The 22,872-nt window shown below is 37.8% G+C and overlaps 1 protein-coding gene across 2 annotated transcripts in view; it reads right to left on the bottom strand.

The window, feature by feature from the left end:
- LOC134663742 (trithorax group protein osa) overlaps positions 1-22,872 on the bottom strand; it is a 91,562-nt gene that overhangs the window by 64,816 nt on the left and 3,874 nt on the right. The gene's annotated exons all lie outside the window — the stretch shown is intronic.

The following is a 22,872-nucleotide window of genomic DNA, read 5'->3' as shown; positions in this document are numbered from 1 at the left end:
TAAAAAATAATTTAAACTGCATTCATATATTTTTAACTAATTACATGGTTGAACCGGGAATCGAACCCGCTACACGAGAAAAAAATCACCCTGTAGTTTTATCAAACCGATCATCATAAGGATTATTTTTTGCTAAATAACATAGTGTCAAAAAAAAAAGGAAGACCATGAATTTGACGGCATAGAGCAGTACACAGGAGCGGAGCCTGAATTTTGTGTATGAGCTTTTTACCAAAACCCTAAATCGGTGATTACTGCACGATGTGTGTCGACAGGAATACCATTTACGAGATTAGCGTGAGGTTCCAAGTGTTAATGTGATACGCAAATTAATCATAATGGTTGAAACAACCGGCTCGACCATAGCAATAATGCCTGGCTGACGTCCAGCCTCTGAGAGAACGGCCGACATTGTGGAGCAAGTTCGACGTTCAGTTCGGCAAAATCCGCAACAATCAAGGCGTAAGAGTTAGGGCTATGGACAATAAAAAATTCAACATTGCGACAAGTTTTGAAGCACAATTTGCATCTTAAGGTTTAAATGATTGAGTTTATTTATGAATTAAAACCAAATGATGCCAATAACCAATTTCATTTTGCCAATCAGATGCTCTAATCTCATTTCCGAAAGGAATGATAACAAATGGCCACCACCCAGCCCCAATCTCGGTCCGTATGATTTTTTTTTTCTGTAGGATTACCTCAAATCTGTAGTCTTTGAGAAAGATTCGAAAGATTTTGAGCAGCTCCAAAGGAAAAAAAATCGGAAAATCGCCAATATCCCCGAGAGGAATATTTCAAAAAAAAAAATCCAAAATTTGTGACATTGCCTTCAAGAGTGCCAAGAAGGTGGGTCACTAATCTTCGCATTATTTTGAGCCATAAAATTTCCATAACTTGTGTTTATAAAAGTAGTATTAAAAATGTTGTACGATTTGAAGTTTTTTTTTAATTCAATTTTCAAACTGCCAACACCCTTTTGGCCCACCCTGTAAATAGAAAACATCCATAACTCAGGATTCTCAGGAACAAAAACATTTGTGATGAACACACAAATAAATGCCATTACCTACCAGGATCCGAACCCGGGACCTCCTGCTTCGTAGGCAGGGTCCCTACCGACTAGGCTAGGAGGCCGTTAAAAGAATCCAGTTACAATTACTTTAACGAACTCTAACGATGTTGACAGACAGTTTAGTGCAGCAACCAAGCCGAACAGCTGTAAACTTTACTGCCATCGGCAGATAACTGTGTCGGCAATGTAAATACATAATTCGTTATTCTGGCTGCGATAACGAGCATCTAACTCACCTAACTAACGACTACTCTAGTCATAAAGTGGATTCGGATCTTGATCAGGGCATATAATTTTGTGATGAATTCCTGAGTTATGGGTGTTTATAAAGTACCAATTATCGATCCATTTCATTACTGTACAAGAAATTTCAAAAATGTGGGACTGTAGTCTCGCTTTTCGCATAAGCCCGTCCTTTCTGTTATAGATTCGGATCGTCGAGCAAGAAGATTTACAGCTATTGAAGGTAGAGATGTATAGTAGCATCGTCGAAACAATTAAGCCCTTTCTTATACCGTATTTCACCGAGATAAGGTCCACCAACAACTGTCAGTTGGTTTGAACCAGCCGTGCTGGAAATTTATAGCGTTCTACTGGAGGATGTGCCCTCGTAGGTTCGTACCTGTCCCACGCTTAATTAAGAAATATCGGCTAACCCTGGCTCATCCCCGGCCGGTTGCATCATCACTCATCGGATCAGCTCCGTGTTTGCAGGTTGATAGCCAAGAAACTCCAAAGGGGAATCAAAAAGTAGCCGAAAAAACCTTGCTCGATTTGTGCACAAGCCCAAAGTAAAGTATAAATGTCTAAAATAAGATGGATTCGGTAAGTATTACCTAACCTGAAAAGGACTATTATTAGTATTTACATTGACAACGAATTCAGCTTGAACTCTAAATGGATCAACAATTAAAATCTGTGACCGTACCAATTAAATAGACAGACTGTATACTCGAACTACCCCTTCCTTTCAAGAAATATTTATATTTATTAGTATTAGTCTGATTCCCTATGCGTATGCGTGTTTTGAGCTCTAAAACCTTAAGGTTCCTTCACACACGCACTTTTTCCGGGCGGGGCGTTAGCACGGCGTGAGCGTTTTATAATACATATATGTAAAAGCGGCGCGCGCCCCGCTCACACGCCGCCCGCAAAACGCGCCTGTGTGACGGAGCCTTTAAACTGACAAAAGTGTGATTAGGTACTATTCAGATCAGTGCTGGGCCCCGCCGTGGACTTGACAACTTGAAAACTTAGAGAACTCAAAACGCTGGGTTTGTAGGGTCGGACAGAGGACTATACTACCGTACCGACCATGCTCAGGTTGAGGCACCTCTTAAGATAAAAGTTGTATCCAGATGAGACCACTTTTCGCCAATCTGATGAAATTCTCCGATCGAACAGTGCCGTGCGAACGCAAATACCAATTTGATTCCCCGATCACATCAGCAGGTCCGGACACAAAAATGCCAATTTTCATAGTAGAATGCAAATTGGTGATTTAATTTGTGTACGTGTGGACGCTAGATGAGATTGACCAATTATTTTCCTGAACAAATCGACTGATTTCGTCAGTCCCGTCTGGATACCCCTAAAGATTATTATTGATAAACCTATAATATCTTGGTTTAGTGAGGCGCTTCCTACAAACTCTTCTTGATAATATTGCAGTTGTGACAGCCTGCAATAATATAACTGTGATTTTAACTATATAACTCCCGTGAGACTCGAACATATTATAGTAAATTGTGCAACGACGGGGTGAAGTAAAATTTTGCAAACGAGGTCTATAGATTCACGATGACAACGACCCTGGAGTTACACACAATGTTACTCATCACACTTACAAAAAACTAAATTTTAAACGAAATAATTCTTAAATATGGTGACATTCGTCCATTCGCAGACATTCGTTCGCCATATTGTAAATTTTTGACTGGTTAGGCACCGAGGGCACGGGACCCGTCCGGCATTCAGCCACGATTGAAAATTGTTTAAAAATATTTTTCATCCTACACTGAGAAAGTACAACAAAAATACACTTAGAATTATAAAAATAAACTTAATCCGGGGACAAGGAGAGTTAACTAATAGGAACAAATTGACTTTTGCAATTTCTATTAGTTCTTGCAATTTCTATTATCTGTTTGTTGAAATTATATTTGGGATTACTGAGCTGTTTGTAGAAATAAATGAACTTTACAGAAATAGTGAAACGTCCATAATTATAACAAAACTTCATTTTTTCCCCCAGTACAGAACTGTTTTTTTTCTCTCAGTGTACCAGCTGGCAAAGGCTCTCTTGATTGCTGTATGAGAAATTTGCCTGTTATCCACATGTGTGGCAAAGAAATCAAATGTAAATATTGTGTTGTTTCCTTATGTAGGCTGGTAAAATTGAAGGGATGTTTACAAAAACAACATAACTGACTACACTGGTTGACACCTGAAACGATTAACAATGTTCTTAAAAAAGTGTCAACCGCTCTAAGCAGTTATGTTGTTTTTGTAAACATCCCTTCAATTGACTATTACATGATTTTGAATGATAAATAATCATTTTGAATCGATTTGTATTTGAATTCATTGACTTAATATTTTACTCTCAGTCAGTATTTTATTTTCCTTGCATTGGCGTGGTGAAAAATTTTGTTTCACTCGGTGGCAAAATTTGTTTAACCCTCGTGCCTTGAAAACCTCGCAACGTTCAAGATTCTTTTTTCGAACCACTCGGTACCCTTGTGGTTCAATTTTGGAATCTTTCGCTTACTCGGGTATCAAGTTAGTAGTACATATCAGCACGACAGATTAAACAACTTTACCACCTTGTAAAACGAATGTGTAACTATTAAACTGCTATGAAATTATTCATAATACACTCAGCGTCAAAAAAATCGCCCATCTTAACATTTTTCTTTCAAGCGGTTTTAAACCTTATATTATATAAGGCAAGATAAGACTATGGGGCCTTATTTGAAAGGTTATGAAACTCTCTATTGGAAAATGTTGTAAAATGGACGATCTACCCTATACAAAAAGAAAATTTTCAGGAAAAACGAATCGACGTGTATTCTGGTTAAAATTTGCAAAGAATAAAAACACTACAAAATCAACAGATTCAGAAAAAACAAACTTAAAACCTAGTGCTGCCTCCTCTTGCCCTCCGAGTAGCTTCCATGTGATCAGTCATGACTAGTGATTGCAATCCGGATTATTCGAAGTTCAAAAATCCGGATTTCGGAGCGTTTAAAAATCCGTTTTAAAATCCGGATTTTGAAAAGAAAAAACCGGTTTTTCGGATTTTTTCCCACCAGTACTAATTTGCTCAAAATTAATGCTAATGCGAAATAAAAAGCGGTGCACATGAAGCGGTAACGCGGGAGAGCTATTGCCAGCCGGGCATTGCGCGTCGCGCACTCGTTCGCACCTGTATGCTTGCCCCGCGTCCGCCGCCCCTGCCGCCCGCTACCCGCCAAGTCACCGTCATCTGCACCATGGCCGCGACATCGACTCCGACTTCTCCTCTTTCCTCGGTGGCTTCCACGAGTGCAATGACAACTGTTAATGGTAAACTACAGAAACAAGACCAACGAGAGCTAAGTTTTAAAGAGCAATTAAATCAGCAGCTGTCTTTGCTCGACCAAAATAATACAGGAGTTGCCCAGATTGCCTCGCCAGATGCCCCGGATTAGCTACTCTAATCCACATAGAGCACGAAGGCGATTCCATTGCAAAGAGGCGTAAGGCAGGGAGACGTTATCTCTCCGAAACTGTTTACTGCCGTAATGGAAGACGCCTTCAAGCTCCTGGAATGGCAAGGACTTGGCATCAACATCAACGGCGAATACATCACTCACGTTCGGTTTGCCGACGATATAGTAGTCATGGCAAAGCCGATGGAGGAACTCAGCATGATGCTCGATGACCTCAACCGAGTTTCACAACGGGTGGGCTCGAAAATGAACATGGACAAGACGAAACTTATGTCAAATGCCAATGTTATGCCCATCCCACTTTCTGTTGGGAGCTCGGTACTCGAAGTTGTTGACTCGTACATCTACCTAGGACAAGTAGTCCAATTAGGTAGGTCCAACTTCGAGAAGGAGGTCAACCGCCGAATCCAATTCGGTTGGGCAGCGTTCGGGAAACTACGCAATGTCTTTTCGTCCGACATACCTCAGTGCCTCAAGAGGAAAGTCTTTAATCAATGTGTGTTACCAGTGACGACTTACGAAACGTGGTCTTTCACTATCAGCCTCATCTCAAAATTCAAAGTCGCTCAACGAGCTATGGAGAGGGCTATGCTCGGAGTTTCTCTGCGTGATCGAATCAGAAATGAGGAGATCCGTAAACGAACTAAAGTCACCGACATAGCCTACCGGACAAGCTGAAGTGGCAATGGGCAGGCCACATTGCGCGCAGAGAAGATGGCCGATGGGGTCGAAAAGTGCTCGAGTGGAGACCACGGACGGACTAGCAAGCGGAGCGTAGGACGTCCACCCACAAGATGGACGGACGACCTTGTTAAGGCCGCCGGAAGACGCTGGATGCGGGTCGCTTACAACCGGTACGAATGGAGGTCCAAGGGCTATGTTCAGCAGTGGACGTCTTATGGTTGAGATGATGATGATGAATCCACATAGAAATGGCCGTCCACGAGGGCGGAGGAAAAATCGGTAGCATTTTACCCTCCGTATACAACCAGCTATTATCAATACCACCAACAAGTGTGGAATCGGAAAGAGAATTTTGGCAGCAGGAGTGTTCTGTAACCGTATGAGGACGAGGTTAAGTGACGAATCTCTTGATGCGATGATGTTTCTTTATTGGCGTAGCAGTGTACGCATTCTGTTTTTGTTATTTTTAATAAAAACAACTTAATTTGATTGTTTGTTTCACTTTGCTTTTATGCCAAATATTCCTTTCTTAAAATCCGGATTGAATCCGAACTTCGGATTTCGGTCAAACCAAAATCCGAAAATCCGGATTTGAAAAAATGTCACGGATTTGCAATCGCTAGTCATGACTGTCATGAGTGCCACGATGCGTTTTTGAGAAAAGTTGTTCCACTCCTCAATAATGGCGTTTTGAAGCCTGTCGAGAGTGGCAGGAGCAGGATCAGACGACCGAACCCGCCGGTTTAGCTGATCCTAGTGATGTTCGATTGGGTTCAGGTCAGGGCTCCTTGCTGGCCACTCCATTAGGGTGATCCCAACCTCCCACAGTTAGTCTCACACAAACAACGCAGTGTGACAGCGGGCGTTGTCATGCATAAACTGGAAGTTGGGTCCCACAAAACCATCATATGGGATCACATGCTCCTCCAAAAATACCATTATGGAACGCCGAGCAGTCAGGGATCCCTGGCTGTGACCACCTTCAGTGCGGGAAATGCACAGGAGATCAGTTTACTCGTCGATCGAAATGCCGCCCCAGAACATGCGAGATCCGTCCCCTAAGCAGACGGTCTCTTCAGTGCAGGCTTGCGTAAATTGGTCTCCCTGCCTCCTATCCTCCCCCCTGCACCTGTCATTGGTGTAAAGGCACACCCTCGTCTCGTTGGAAAAGAGGATATTCCTCTATTGTTCAAACGTCCAATCTTCGTGCAGTCTGCAAAATTTCCTCCTGGCTATTCGATGCCATTGCTTTAATTGGGGGCTTGTAGCAGCTCTACGGGGCAACATCCTCTTCTCTTCCGGCTTTCTTCCGATCGTAGAGATGCTCACTGCTGTTTTTTGAGCTGTTTGAAGCTGCTGCTGCAGCTCAACAGTCTCGGAGAAACGGTTCTGCAAAGAGTTCGATACAATGTACCGGTTGTCTCTAGCAGAAGAGCAGCGTTGTCTTCCAGGTCCAGGCCTCCTGATGTAACCACCAGTCACCTGGAACCCCAGTAAGACTCGACGCACTCGGAAACCGCTTATGTTAAATCTTTCAACAACTTCTTACTGCCATAGTCTTGTTTGCAGCAGTGCCACCTCTTGTGCTGCTCCTTCTGGCCTGGTATCCATGTCCAAGGGTGTTTTCTTGCTGTAACGGTTCATTAGTAACCTCAGTGACCTCTGGAGAGCGAATAAACCATAACTAACCTTTACCCTCCATTTTATACCCGTCCCGGATTGCACAACAACGGACCGATTAAAATTAGATTTCAGCCCTTTTTTAAACAAAACGCCTATGTTCGGCGATGGTTGTTTTTACGGACAATGACGATTAATTTTTTCAAAGTTCATTAATTGCGTTTTCAAATGATACCAATATTGACAGGGTACAATGCATTAGATAAGAGCTATATTTGCTTGAAACGATTTTTTGGCGAGGTGCGATTTTTTTGACGCTGAGTGTATATAAATATTTTTAAACGTAAACAAAACAATAAACGTTAGTCATTTGAAAGTAAAACCCATTTTATACCTTGACTTTAACATGGATACTTGGATAGAGCCTCCTCGGTTCGTATGAGATAGTTACAAAATAAAAAAAGCTATAACTCCCGTAGGAGTAAAATGGACTTTAACTCCCGCTCACTGTACCTACTTGCGTGAAATAGCACGCTTACTACGCAACTGTGATGAAAAAAATATTTTAAACGGGTCGATCACGTATATTAAGTCGAATAAACGCTCGACATGTTCGATTTCGATTCGACCCAATTTGCGATGATGTTTTATTCGACTTACGTGAGTGTCCCGTTTAAAATAATTTCAATATAACTGTGCTTTGTTATCTCGTATCAATTTTGAAAACTGTGTAGAGTAGACACTGGAGCCTGTTACTTTTCAAGATTGATGCTGTCCGTTTGTAGCTTAAGTGAGTTCTCGGCTTATGATAACATGGTATCCCGGGGTGCGCCTTCAATGGCCTGTCAACTACTTTCAAGCACTTAACAGAATGTATAGATACGCAGTAGGGATTGCAATCCGGATTGGTTTTGAATCCGGCCGGATCCGGCCGGATTTTGGCCTCAATCCGGCGGATCCGGCCGGATCCGGCCGGATTGGCATTGCGGATAAAAAATTCATCAAGTCACGTATTTTATCATGTTTTTAGCGTTATATGCGAAGTTAAGGATATTTTTTAATGGATTAATAAAACGGGTGTATTAACAGGAGACCTAGGCTCTCCGAAACATGTCGCGCGAGTGGCAAGTGAGTCTAAACCGTAAATTATTCAATGTTAGTATGTCTCACAACAGTTTAATTCGATGATGGCTGTTTTAAGTTTCAAAAATCAACGTTTTTTTTACTTAACCACAAATAAAATCTTCTTTTTCTCTTAAAATATCTATAGCCCAACCCACATTTCCAACAAAAAGGTGCTCTCAATTCAACCATTTTAGTTTTAGCAAACAAAATCAATAAGCGTGTATACTTATACAAGTACATTTAGTAGCATAATAATAACAAAATAACATAATAATAATAATAAAGCCCGCAGGGCAGCTTGTGGCGAGCTGTTGGGGAGTAACGACCCCACGGACCCGAGTGCTCCCGAGAGTCGGTCAGGGTCTCCGTCTCCGGCGTGTCTTCGTCGGCCGGAGTGGACCCCAAGGGGACCCGCAGGACTCTCAGCTCTGGCTTGCCTTCATTGGCCGTCCAGAGAGGAGTCGTTAGAGCTATATGCTCCAGGGGTGGAAGTGTTAAAGGGCATAACGCCGCGAGTAACTTCGGAGAAAGCGCAGCACCACCTCTCGACACCCCTGAGCCGCTCACGTCGGTGTTGCACCTGGCCGTCTTTACGATGGCGCATCAGGTGCCCATCTAACGAGTGGCGAGTCACCACCTGTCTCGATAACTTGTGCAAACAGTGTTATGGCAGGTGTCCGGACTTCTTTGCAATAGCCCAGTCTTTTTCCACCCAAACTTAAACCATAGACCAGTATTCTGACCATATTCTTTACAATAGCTTCCAATGCCTGCTGAAACCGGTTCACGGATATTTATTGATGTACCCGTGAATGGGTTCCAGCAGGCGTTCTACATGACATCAAATCTCTCCAAACGGCCTCTACGTGTTGGATCCATATCCCCACGCACGCCTTATAAATGACCGGGCTCTAAAGACCCGAGAGTTTTAAAACGGAGATACAAATAATAAATACGGATAGTCCGCCGGTTCCTCTCTCTGCAGCCCTGACCACCGGTAGCTTGGGCCTTGCCCCGCTGCTGGCGGCACCCTAGGTTAGGTTTTTTATAATGTGTTTATATGTATTTTTTATTGTTTTGTAAGTGTTTTTATATTTTACTTTTATATTCATATTATAAAAACCTAGCCTAAGAAGAATGATGAATAAAAAACAAATAATAAATAAATATTATAGGACATTTTTACACAAATTGACTACAAGTTGCCTCCAGAAACTCGCGAACTAAATTGACATGAGTTTGACAAATAAAATGATACCAGAAATAGCAAAGAAAAAATAGTCAGGGGTATATGTCGATAAAATGATATCGATAAGTAAGATGCACCTACTACCCATGTGATAATTATAAAGGGGTCAAAACGATTTCGATTTGTATGAATGTGATGAGAAAAGTGGTTGATTCGATTGTAAGATTGTGACGTTACCAATCAAATCAAGAGGTGCGGATGTGAAACTAACAAATTTCAATGTTAAGACGAAACAGGACCTGAGTTTTAAATATTTTAGGTAAATATACCCATCTCGCTAACGGAAGCGGCTCCTAAACTAGTGCGATAAGGACAAGGCGAAAAATCCTGCGTAAAAATCACATAAATCGTCAAGGTTTCGTACTCGACTGTTTCCTCCAAAACTTAACCAGTCATAACCAAATTTGTAAATCTAAATGATTATGAAATTATCTGTGCCAGACCGTTTTGCTTTTTTGGCTAATTGATATCAGTTTTGAATACTACACCTCTCATTGCGGCATAGTCAATGAGCTCATTTTGGCCATTTTTGAAAGGCTCTAGCGCCTTAAAAAAACAAAAATATCAAAAAAGCAAAACGGTCCGATAGATATTGACAATATTAATCTGTGTTGAAAAAATCATTGCTCTAGCATCAAAACCCACGGAGAAAACAGTCGAGTATATGTTTGTATGGAGAGATGACCACTCCTGTTGGCTCTTAATATGCAGGTTTGGGGGCAAGTTGTTTATTAACTAATTAACTACAATATGTTTATCTAATATCCTTGTATCTATTACTATAAAATTGGACAATTATCGAAATACCAAGTAACATTTGTAAAATTATTTAAATTACTTAAATATACTTAAAGATACTTTTTAACTGACCGCGCAACAGTAGCGCCGCTAGCGGTGAATTCTCGCGATATTCTCTAATCCAAACTTTTTTGAAAATATCGATATGAACAGCACTGGCCAAACTGTGGTATCATTTGTGCACATTGACCTGTCAATTTAGTTCGCGAGTTTCTGGAGGCAACCTTAAGCCCCACGGTAAGCTCAAGAAAGCTTGTGTTGTTGGTACTCAGACAACGATATATAATATACAAATACTTAAAATTAAATACATAGAAAGCAACCATGACTCAGGAACAAATATCTGTGCTCATCACACAAATAATTGTCCTTACCGGGATTCGAAAACCCAGGATCGCGGCTCCACAGGCAGGATCACTACCCACTGGCTAGGTCAGACCGGTCGTCAAAAGTCAACATATATTTCTCTATTTAATTTTATAAATATTTATTCATTATATTTTAAATGCAGGTAACACTTATTATAAGTGGGCTAAAATGGTTTGTACAAAATAAAACGAAAGAACATGTACATTAAATTACAATGTAACAACACAATAAATTGAATATAAACCAATCCAGTACTTACGGTGCACGGAAATCTCACGACACATATTTCGTCGGCTAGAAGACTGGCGTCAACTAACAAACAAGTTGTTGTGTTGCTGTTTGCGAGCGAGAAAATTCGAATACTGGCGAGAACTTTTAAATTTTAGCAGTGTTTTAAGCTGTTATTTTATATTTTAGCGCTTTATTTCACTTTACCGGATCCGGGACCGGATCCGGTGTATTTTGCCGGATCCGGTATCATGAAAAATGTGCCGGATCCGGCCGGATTACCGGATCCGCCGGACCGGATTGCAATCCCTAATACGCAGAGAACCTATTTTCTATGAAATTGAAATGATGTGATTGAAAAATAAGTGTTTTGTGCAGGACGCAGGACACGGAAATCGTAATGGAGGGTTCGTTATCCACATATTACGATACGAAGTAAGGAAGAATATAGTTCAGGAAGAACGTCTGTAAGTAGATTGACCATACGCATTAGGGCTAATGTTTGCAAGATATATTTAGGATCAGGATATCGGACTGATCCAATCGAGTGGCAACAAAAATTACCTATTTTTCGAACGCCATTATTATTGTGATACACCTTCAACTAAACTGATTGAAAGCTCGGTAGAAAATGCAATTTAAATTTAAATAAAAATATACATTTTGGTTTATATATTTCGGTTTTTTGTCAATTTACGAGTGTCGTGAAGCATAGGGATTATTATGAGTCACAGTCTGAAATGGAATTGGATTTGGATACAGTCGAGAACAAAAAATGTCCCTCCAACTGCGGCCTCGTGACTAGCGGTGGTGTCGCACACTGCCAGAGTTCAAGCAGAGAAGTTGTTTAAAAAGTTGCCTTATATCGTGTTAAATGTATAGATTATAACGCGTCATAATAAATTCAAATCGAATTTAAAAGCATAATCGTTGGAAAAAATATATAATGTTGATAAGTTATTTATAACTTTATTTTTGAATGTTAACAACTAGATATCGTAAAATTTTATTGGTTTCTGACATAGGTATTGCAATTTTATTGTTCTATGTATTTTAATTAGCTTTAATAATAGGTTCAATTCATCATCATAGGCCTTTGTAATCTATTGCTGACGGTCTACGGCAGCGGTCGGCAACAAGCGGCCCCGTAGGCCGCATGCGGCCCGCGAACCTCTCGCTTGCGGCCCGCGAGCCCGCCTGGCTATTTTGTTGTATATAATGTTGACAAAACGACAATGTCTGATAAAGTCATAAATATTAACAAAGTGCGGCCCGCGTCAACTTCGGTAACTGCTATTTTTTGACCCTTGATGGCTGCTAAAAGGTTGCCCACCGCTGGTCTACGGTGTAAAACCGGAGAAACGCCGTTTTTGGTGGGTGAATAGACCGATGCGAGACTGACATGGTCTACCACAAGCTTGACCAGGAAGATTTGCGGAAAACAGTAATGAAACGCCTGGTCGTCAGCGAGTGTGGCAAACCATCAGTACGGCTACCATCAGTTTGGCATTGACATAAACGCTATTGTGAACGTAATTTACTTTCTATATATCTCTTTCGCACTAATATGTCAGTACGAGCGAGATGCATAGAAAGTAAATTACGTTCACGATAGCGTTTATGTCAATGCCAAACTGATGGTAGCCGTACAGGCCTCATGACAAAACTTGCGATCTTCTACAACACGTTTGCCACTCCCGTTCCCTGTTCAACGAGACTCTCCCAGTCTTGGTGGTCGATATGGAAGGCAATCATATCCCTCTTTGCGCAATCTTTAAAGCGAAGCAATGGCCTCCCAACCTTACGTTTTGCATTCGCAATTTTCATTGGTGTGGACCAATAAGAACCCGGCGAGGTAGTCAAGAGGGTTCCATCCTGTGCACATGCCCTAGCCAAGGCAGACGTTTCTGGTTGAGAAACTCGGTTAAGCTAGGCTCAACTATGTATTATGATTATAGGTATTATTGAAAAATTGTAAATTATTTTCTTTAAATTGTAAATATAGACGCGATTTATTGAATGATTGTAGCTGTATGTACAGTACATTAGTTTTTATATCATCAAACTATTTTTTTTAAGTAAAATCGACAAATATAATATAGCATGTACGTTAAAACTAGCCAAGTCATATCCTGAACTTTAATTACATCCCAAGTAAACTAGAACTTGGCACCCATATAGATCTCAATTCTTCTGTTGAAGTCAACAACGACGCATATTCTTAATATTGAACTTTGCTCTAATTTCACATTTATGATTTTGATGGGTAAAATTCAAATAAAATCAAATTTTGAAATCAGGAATTTGCCACTGGATACCCTGTATGAGATATATATATATACCTATCTCTAAATTAATCTATCCCTCAAATTCATTACCATACAGCTTATGGAAATAAAGGTAAACAAAATAAATAATTACAGTTTAGTAGTTCCTTCTTGACAGTTTTATAATAAGATACATCTCAAATAAATAATATATATTTACATTGTGACATAATAATTTTTTCTCAAACATGCAATGGAATATTGAGGTTATGTTCCTTATAATAGGCTGCGAAGTATGACGTTTCAGGTGCGGCTAGGACAAGAGGTAGATAATGGAATATCATACAAATCTTGCAGGCCTAGGCCGGCAAAGTCCTCTTTTTTAATTTCCATTTCACAGATATTTGTGACACAGCATCGTGGCATTCAGCCATTAAAAAAAAACTAGAGGCAGTATTTGCTTTATGGTTCGTAATGACACTCTGCCACTATGCCTATAAAAAAAAAACAAAAAACAATGTTTGCTATAATTTGCAGTTTTATTTGTATAAAATCAACATGAACATAATAAAATATAATACATTATTAGCCAAATTCTATAATTTTAAATTATAAATTTAACTACACAAATAATAACATTTAAAATATTTCATATAAACCTTAGCGGTAAAAAGGTCTACTCAAACACGCGTATTAATTTTTTTTTAATTGTTATGGAGGCAAAGTTGAAAAATTTTCATTCTGTATTTCTGTTTTATTGGATTTATGGTGCCATGTTGATTTTTTTACTTTAATATGAGTTCCGACAAAATAATTTATATTAATTGTAATCGTGGGAGTTGGAATTGGCAGCGTAAGCAGAATTGATTTTAAATAACTTACTGCTTCTGCCGCCAAGTCAAAGACGAAGTAGGTATGTATATGGCTGCTTATGGCAATTTTATTATTTGAGAAACTAAGAAAAATGGCTTTATTAGAAACAGTTTTGTGGCATATTTTAAGGAAATGAAAGTAACTACAAAATCGTCAACACTGTGGAAATTATACTTATTTAGTCCATGCATAAAGCGACGATGTATGTGAAACATGATATCAACACGAAAGACTATGTAAACTTATGTGACGAAAACGACAGTTAGACGGATACAAGGCGAAAAAATCAAAGATACATGAAAATATACGGGTAGTAAAAATCCACGACTCGTGTAAAACATACGCGTGATAAGTGTTAGTTATATTTTGGGTGTAGTTTACTTTTAGTTTTTTCTATAAATAAAACTTGAGTTTCGTGGATTTTTTATTTTATTTATTTCATTACATGTTTGAGAAAAGCACTATACATACCTCGGCGGGAAATGGGGTTGCCCGCGCTCAGACCTATCCGGCCTCGCTTCGCTCGGCCGTCTATATGTCTTCGGCCGGCAACCCCTTTCGTCCCGGCCTCTGTAGTAATGTACTATTGCCTGAAAATCCTGGAGTTTTCTTCTCTTTCTTTGTCATAGCCCACAGGGACATTAATGATGATCTTTTATTAACTACCACTCTACCAGTGACTACTGATGAAAAATTAACTTTGCAATAACAACTGTAGGTACTTTTCTCAATATTTTATCAATCAATATTTTTATTTGTTAAACATAGGTGTTATATTTAATTACTTAGCATCACTATGTCGTACCAGCATTAGGTACCTATACCAAATTTGTTTGTGTTGGGAAGTTTAACAATAAACTGCATGCATAAATCTTACCTTACTCTAAACTCTAAACTAAACAATTAATAAATATTGCATTAGTTAAATTCAAGTTTAGATCACTGTAGAAAAATACACGTAAGGTTTCCTTATACCCCCCTCCCCCAACGTGATCTATCGTATCGTGATTTTTTCGTGACCCCCCCTCTCCCTATCGAACCTCGCGTGATTTGTGCACAAGCCCATATGGCATTCTCATTAAAAAGTTACCTTCCACGACCTATATGTTCACCTCGCAAAAAAAGGGTTAAGGATTAAAATAAACACCCCTATGTGATAGGTATGTAACAATATTAGAGATTTCTTACATTATTGTTGGCCAGTTTCTGAGATAATGCAGATTTTATAAACATAGATGCTGCCTAAATCATCTGTAAGGATGTACAAGGCCCGGTGATGATGATGATGATAAAACAGTGCAAAATGAATAAAAAAATAGTTTGTTCACATCATTATCTAGATGTTTAAAATAATGTTAATAAAAACATCCCAAATAAAACCAAAACTTGAAAAATAATAGGTACCTTCATTCAAAGTTTAACATGTATGGTACCCAATTGTCGTCACATATGCAAGCAACAATGATATACCCTGGCTACTAATACAGGAAGTTTTATTTTGCGAGATAAATAATATGAACTAGCGACTCACCCCGGCTTCGCCTAAACCTTCCTCAAGAATCGCTCTATTGATAGCTGAAACCCGCATCAAAATCCATTCAGTAATTTTTGAGTTAAACTACGAACATACACACAAACAGACAGACGCGACGGGGGATTTGGTTTTAAAAGGTGTAGTCATATAAAAAAAAAAATTAAATGTCAATGTGTTTATAAAATACATTATGTATGTTAGTCTGTAAGGTATTTGTAATATATGGGCCTTGTTGCCCGAATTAAATTTCTAAATAAATAAATAAATGTATACGCGAGTAGATGGTTTTCATGCCATAATACGAAAACGAACCGCCTCCCTTATGCGCCGCGTACGTGAGAGCTCCAACAGCATCCTAAGTCTGGTGGCTAATAGGCTAGATTGTCCTATAGCAAGGCACTGGGATAGTCTCCATGTTCCCACTTTATCCTAACTTAAGAATAGTTTTTTATGTCATGACATTTTAATTGAAATTGACTGCGCATAATTTTAATATTTAAATGAAATCTCAGATATAAATTTTATTATTTTATTATATTTTATTATTGCTTATCAATTTTATTTTTATCAATTATCAAATGCTCAGTTAATTTATTTTTAATGTCTAGTCATGGATCTATAAATTATATACCTATTTTTATTGATTTTAGTTTTAAGTTTTGACATTTTAATTAAATTGGACTGCGCATATATTTACAGTGTTTTTTATAGTATTACATTTTAATCTTTTAATAATCAATGAATTTTATTATTTATTATCAAATGCTAAGTTTAATTTAATTGTAATGTCTAGTCAAGAATCTTTATGTTATACCTATACCTAATTTTATATATTTTTAATTTTATCTTAAATGTATACCTATGGATCGATGTTGTCTGGAATAAATGATTTATTATAACCGGACTGGTGGTGGACTGAGCAACTTATAGTATGGGGCCTAGAGATGGCCCAAATATGAAGTTTGCAGGCTACGAATATTCGGCAAAAATTTTGCGGTTTATCTGCATCATTCTAATAAACCATTAGACAACGCTTAAATTAGATTAGCAGCTAATGATGAAATGGCAGAATAAATACCTATTAAACATACAGACAAACATTGTGTTAGTGGATTTCTTTTTAGAAAGAACTACACTAAAATACCATCATTATTTAATTTGGATTTTAGTGTAATTCATATATAATGGTATGAAGATCATTACGTCTTCATCAGCAATGCTGATGAAAGTGGAACTGCCTTCAGAGACTAAATTTCATACATAAGTTACTACATATAAATTTTGACAACTGGTCTGGCCTAGTAGGTAGTGACCCTGCCTGTGAAATCAATGGTCCTGGCTGACCTGGCTTCGAATCCCAGTAAGGGCATGTTTTGTGTGATAAACACAAATATTTATTCCTAAGTATATAAGTATGTAATTATCTATATAAGTATGTATATCGTCCATATCTATCGTATATATATCGTACATATTTAAAAAAAATACCCTAATACCACTACTAATAATAAAATCACTGTAGGGTAAATGATTTTAATAGACATCCCGCTGACATATTACCTGATAAGAGTGATAAGGGACAGATCTGATATATTTTGACAGAAATTATTTTGAAGATACAGATACAATATGCAAAGTCTTAACCATAAAGTAGTTAAAGAGTGTGCAGATTTGTATTAATGTAGCAAAATGGCAGATTCAATCAAATGAGATGAGTTACACAAAAATGTTTAAGAATATGGAGATCTTTCACTCTACTAGAAGATCTTGCATCTGGCAAAGGTTATTCATAACATTAACATTGTATTCACTATGTTTTGGTCAGTGCCTTTCTGAAATATAACAATTGTAATCATAATTTCTATTAACATTCAATATTAGAGCATCCAATTTACTCAGTTTTATTGGTGAAGAGTATTTTGGTAGGAACTTGAGTGTTTTGAGTCAAAATTTGAAGAACTTTAAGTGGCTTAGCACTTAGAAACTCAGTCAAGACCTTTAGAGTCAAAACATTTTTATCAGGCGCTTATTTAATATTTCCCAGTCGCTTTTCAGTGAAGGAAAACATTGTGAGGAATCCAGACTAGTCCCAATAAGGCTTACTTTTCCTTCTGGGTTATAAGGTCAGATGGCAGCATTTGTAAGAACTAATGCCTATGCCAATTCTTGGAATTATTTGCCAAAGCGCAGCCTACAGTCTATTGAGCTTGGCCAAAACCCGGGGCTAAGCTACTGTTTCTCTGTTTAGTATAATTTTCTATTTTGTGTTTGTGCTCATGAATAAATTATTTATATGTGACGTCCCACGGGCAAAGGTACCTTATGGCGGGTATGGAGTTATGCATACCCCAGTAATCTACAATAAATAAGCTATCGATAACACAAAAGATCAACCTTCTAAGTTGCGTAGTTACAGAGATATGATTTTTTGAAAATAATGTTGTGAAATGAGCAACTTTACGATAGAGAAGTTTTAAGTTTAGCCGCCTAAAAAACTATGTTCCTGAAGTAAGTTACATAGTTGACTACAAATAATAATACCTTATATATCTGAGATTTAAAAAATGTTGCGACTTGTTCTGTAATGCAAATAGAAACCTTTGATATCGACTGATTTATGTGTATACTAACCAATCTCTTGAAAATAAAGTTTTATTTCATTTTCACGATTGATTGCAATGAGCTCTCAAGATTTAAATTGTATCTATTAGAAAACGATACTGAGAGACAGTTTAAGCAAAAAACAATACCGATTTAGAGGTGAAAATGTATTTTCTGACTTTTTCATATAAAATCAGAAAATTGAATATTTTTACTTTTAATGTAACACACAATCAATTTTTCTGAGCACATATGAAAGAAATTCTGTCATTCAAATGAAATAAATCCTAAAACCCCAACTAAATACTATATTTAACCCCTTATGCCACTTTAAACTTACATAACAATTACAGTATTTGCTCCATACATTTACGAAAAGGTACCTTATGGAAATAAATCTAATAATACATCACTACAAAACATCAATCACATTGAAGTTTATCTTTTATGAATAGAAAATATTAATTTACATTAAACTGACACAAATTTAATTAGTTCTTCGTCATAATAATCTTAAAAAAGACCAATAATTTGTATGTAATGAAAAGGTACCTTGTGGTTAAGTTACATGATGAGGCATGATGATGATGGAACAGTTAGGATAAACTAATAATATTTTGGGGTAAAGATGGTATAAATCGTCTATTTCTTATCAATAATATATTTTGGTTGCCATTGAAGACAAGCGGCATTGAGGTTCAATGACCTCAGATATTCCATAAGGTAATGCGTCGGGTATTGGCATTTTTCAGCAAACCAATGGCTGATTTATTGCATGCGACCAAACTAAATGAAGATTATACTAGTTAAGAAAGACTTGACGAGAGTAACTTTGGTATAATAGCAGGCTACTTGGATTTGTAATGTCGGTCGATGTACGGTTATAATATTTGTTTAGGCGCCCCAACCAGAACTGAAATTATCAAATTAGTTTTGCAGAATGCTAATACAGTTCTCTACCAAACTTCTTTTCCCGTATTGACTAGTTTTTTTTGGGAATTTTCAATCTTTTTTCCATAAGGTACCTTTTCGACTAAACTCTGAGACGACATTACTAGGCTTATAACTAACTTATAACAAAAATAAAAACAGGTAAACAAACGTTACGCATTAAGGTTTCAGATCACACAATAAAAAAAAATTGAGCATTTTTTCACCTCTTTACAAAACATTTCATATCTCCGAAACTAGAAACCCTCATAAGGTACCTTTTCCCGTGGAACGTCACATATTATATTGTATTGTAAAGATGATGATGTATTCAAATAAAAAAATAATTTTCCATATTGACCAAGCCACAGTCAGACAAAAAAATAAATTAAGAAATTAATCAAGCCATCAATTCATAAATTAAACTTGTACAAGAACAAACATAATCCTTAGAAAAAAAAACGTCAGTTAAAGTGCTCACCATAATGGTTCTTATATTATATCATTAAAAAAAGGGATAAATATTGCATAATCTATTTAATAATAATATTATAATAATATAAGCCTTTTATTCAGACAAATTACAGTTTAAGAGTTTACATATTATTGTACATAACTTATCAAAATATATAATTTAACTTATTACTATTTCAGACAACATCGGTTTGGTCTGTATGCCGTTTGGCAAAGGCCTCTTCCATCCCTTTCCATTTTTCCCTGTCTCTCGCTAGTCTAGTCCACTGTCTTCCTGCGAATTTTACAATTTCGTCTTCCCATCTCATTTTTGGTGGTGCTTGTTTTCTTTTTCTATCTTTCAGGAACCACCATATAATTCTCTTGCTCCATTTCTCTTTGCCTCTGATCATATGTCCTGTCCACCTCCATTTGAGTGATTTAACTTTAATGGTTACATCCTCTACACGTGTTTTAGATCTAATCAACTTATTTCTAATTCTATCTCTCAATTTAACTCGAATCATACTTCTTTCCATGGACCTTTGACATACTTGTAGTTTGTTTAGGTTGCTCTTAGTTAAAGTCCAAGTTTGGCTGCCATAGGTTAAGACTGGTAAAATGCATGTATTAAATAGCTTCCTCTTCGTGGCTATATTAATTTCCTTATTCTTCATTACTTCTCTCAGTGACCAGTACCGTTTCCATGCGTTTGTTGTTCTTCTAGCAATCTCTTTCTCCATCTGGTTGTCCATGGATATTGTTTGTCCCAAATTATATGTATTCATCGACATACTCAATGGTTTCTTCATTTACCACTATAGGCACAGTATAATAAAGAGTACTAACGTACAGTATGGACACTCCCTGCCTCCCGTTGAAAGTGCCGCCCACCCGCTCTCGGTTACCTCACAGTTACCGGCTGGCAAGGACGCGACGACGCGGTGCGCAGAGCGGAGGCCACGTACAATATTCAAATATTAAACAAATATTAACAAAACCTATCAGATCACACTGAAACCAGTACAATACCTATATGAACAAAAAATCATGTTTACAACTTACGTAATATGTTGGTGGCCTGAATTTCCTTACAAAATTTTCGTTACTTTGTTTATACTGATTCAAAATAGGAAACTATTGTATAAATTGAGCTTAGATACCCACCTTACAACATAATACGATTCTTATTTCTTCCTAATTCGCGCAATGAGTTTTGAGTAATTGAGGTCATCGAACTTGACAACAAACTGGCGAGAACCCTCACACGTCTTATCTCACTCACACAAGCATGGTACGCGTTTACCTACACGAGCTTACCTACGCACACAGTCTGTGCGTAGGAACGCGTTTGTTTCATACATTTTATCGCCAGTGTCCGGGGTGTGCTATAGGTGTCTTTTTGGAGTTGGTCATTGTTTTTGTTTTTTCTGCATTCATTCGAAGCCCCATAGCCTCGCTCTCGCAAGCTAGTTCCTGTAGCATATTTTGCAGGTCTTCAGCTGTTTTTGCTATCAGCACTAGATCATCTGCAAATCGTAAATGTGTAAGGGTAGTACCATTAATTTTAAGTCCGTATTTGGGATTCCCGTCCCATTTAAGATTACAAAATATTCCCTCAAGCACTGCAGAGAATATTTTTGGAGAAAGAGGATCCCCTTGTCGTACTCCTTTGTTTATTTTGATCTCTTCTCCCTTACTTTCTAGCTGTATTCTAGCAGTGCTTGCTTCGTATATATTTCTTATTATCCTGATGTACTTCGGCAATACACCTTGCTCCTTCAGGGCTTCCCAAATTTTGTTATGTATGAGCGAGTCGAAGGCTTTGCTGTAGTCAACAATCAACATAACATAAGCTATGTAAAGTGGGACTTGGTACTCTTTGCATTTTTCAGTTAGTTGCCGTACTGTGAATATGTGGTCCAGCACTGAGAAATCGCGTCTGAACCCGGCCTGTTCCTCTGGTTGATTTTCATCAAGTATGTGTGTTAGTCTGTATAATATCGTCTTCGCAAATATTTTATAGACATTTGACATCAGACTAATAGGTCTATAGTTGTTTATGTTATACGGGTCGCCTTTTTTGAACAACAATATAATGTTTGAAGTAGTCCATTGGGTAGGTATTATTTCTTTAGAGATAATTTCGTTGAAGAGAGATGTTAGTACTGGAACCGTAACGCCTTTAGTAGCGATAATGAGCTCATTAGTTATACCATCTGGTCCAGGAGATTTCTCCTTTTTTTGGGAGGTGATAGCCCGTTCGACTTCGGCTTCTAGTATGGTTGGTATTTCCTCCTCCTCGCCTTGTTCCAAATTTATTGTATTCTGTTGCTCTCTGGTTTCGTAAAGGTCCCTGTAAAACATTGTCGCTACTTCTAGTATATTTTGTCTCCTTGTTTCACAACCATCCATGCGATTGTTTACTTTGCTGATCCAACTTTTTATGTTGTCCAATTCTTTCCATGCCTTTTTAATACCTCCAGTTTTGCTCACGTGCTCCTCTATGACACGTTCTCTGTATTTTTTCCTATCTTTTCGTAAATTTACTTATATTAGTTTACTAAGTGCCGCTATGTGGTTCCTGGTTTGTCTACCCTTTCTAGTTTCCTTTATAAGATTTGCTCTTTTTTCAATTAATTTTCTTGTGTAGTCAGTTATTTCCTTTTCCAATTTGTTATTTGTTCTTGTAAGCTTTTGTGTTGTTTGTTTTATTTTCCTTTCCCAAAGGTTGTATTTCTCTTGGACGCTTAGATTCTTTGTTTCCATGTTGAAGTTGCTCAAGGTATCCTTGCAAATTTTATCAATTTCTTCGAAAGCGTTGCCACATATCTTTAGCAGTTTAGGGTTAGGATTTGGTCTTGGTTTCTTTTGAGGTTTCACTTTCAACTTAGCTCGCACCATCCTATGATTTGAATGGAAATTTATGTTGTTCACAACGCCTGTATCTTGAAAGTTTTTGGGCTGGTTGGTTAGGATGAAGTCGATTTCATTTTTAACGCGTCCTCCTGGAGAAATCCAGGTCCATTTTCGCGATTCTCTTTTCTTGAATTGACTGTTTAGGATGGTTAAGCCATGTTCAAAAGCAAAGTTGATAAGGTTTTGCCCATTTCTATTCCTTTTCCCCTCTGTGTATTTTCCTAACACATTTTGTTCGCCTTCCTTTCTTGAGCCTACTTTAGCATTAAAATCTCCCATGACTATGATGTAGTTATTTGCGTGTTTGTGAACAATGCCATTCAGCATATCGTAGAATTTGTTTATCTCCTCTTTTGTCGATTTCTGAGTAGGTGAGTACACTTGAACTATAGTCCATTCCTTGGAGTAATCTGGAAGGTTTATATTAAGGACTG

This window comes from Cydia fagiglandana, chromosome 4 (genome assembly GCF_963556715.1).
Source record: "Cydia fagiglandana chromosome 4, ilCydFagi1.1, whole genome shotgun sequence".
Lineage (NCBI taxonomy): Eukaryota > Metazoa > Arthropoda > Insecta > Lepidoptera > Tortricidae > Cydia > Cydia fagiglandana.
Note: the sequence above shows the minus strand (reverse complement) of the source record. Positions and strands in the feature narration are given on the sequence as shown.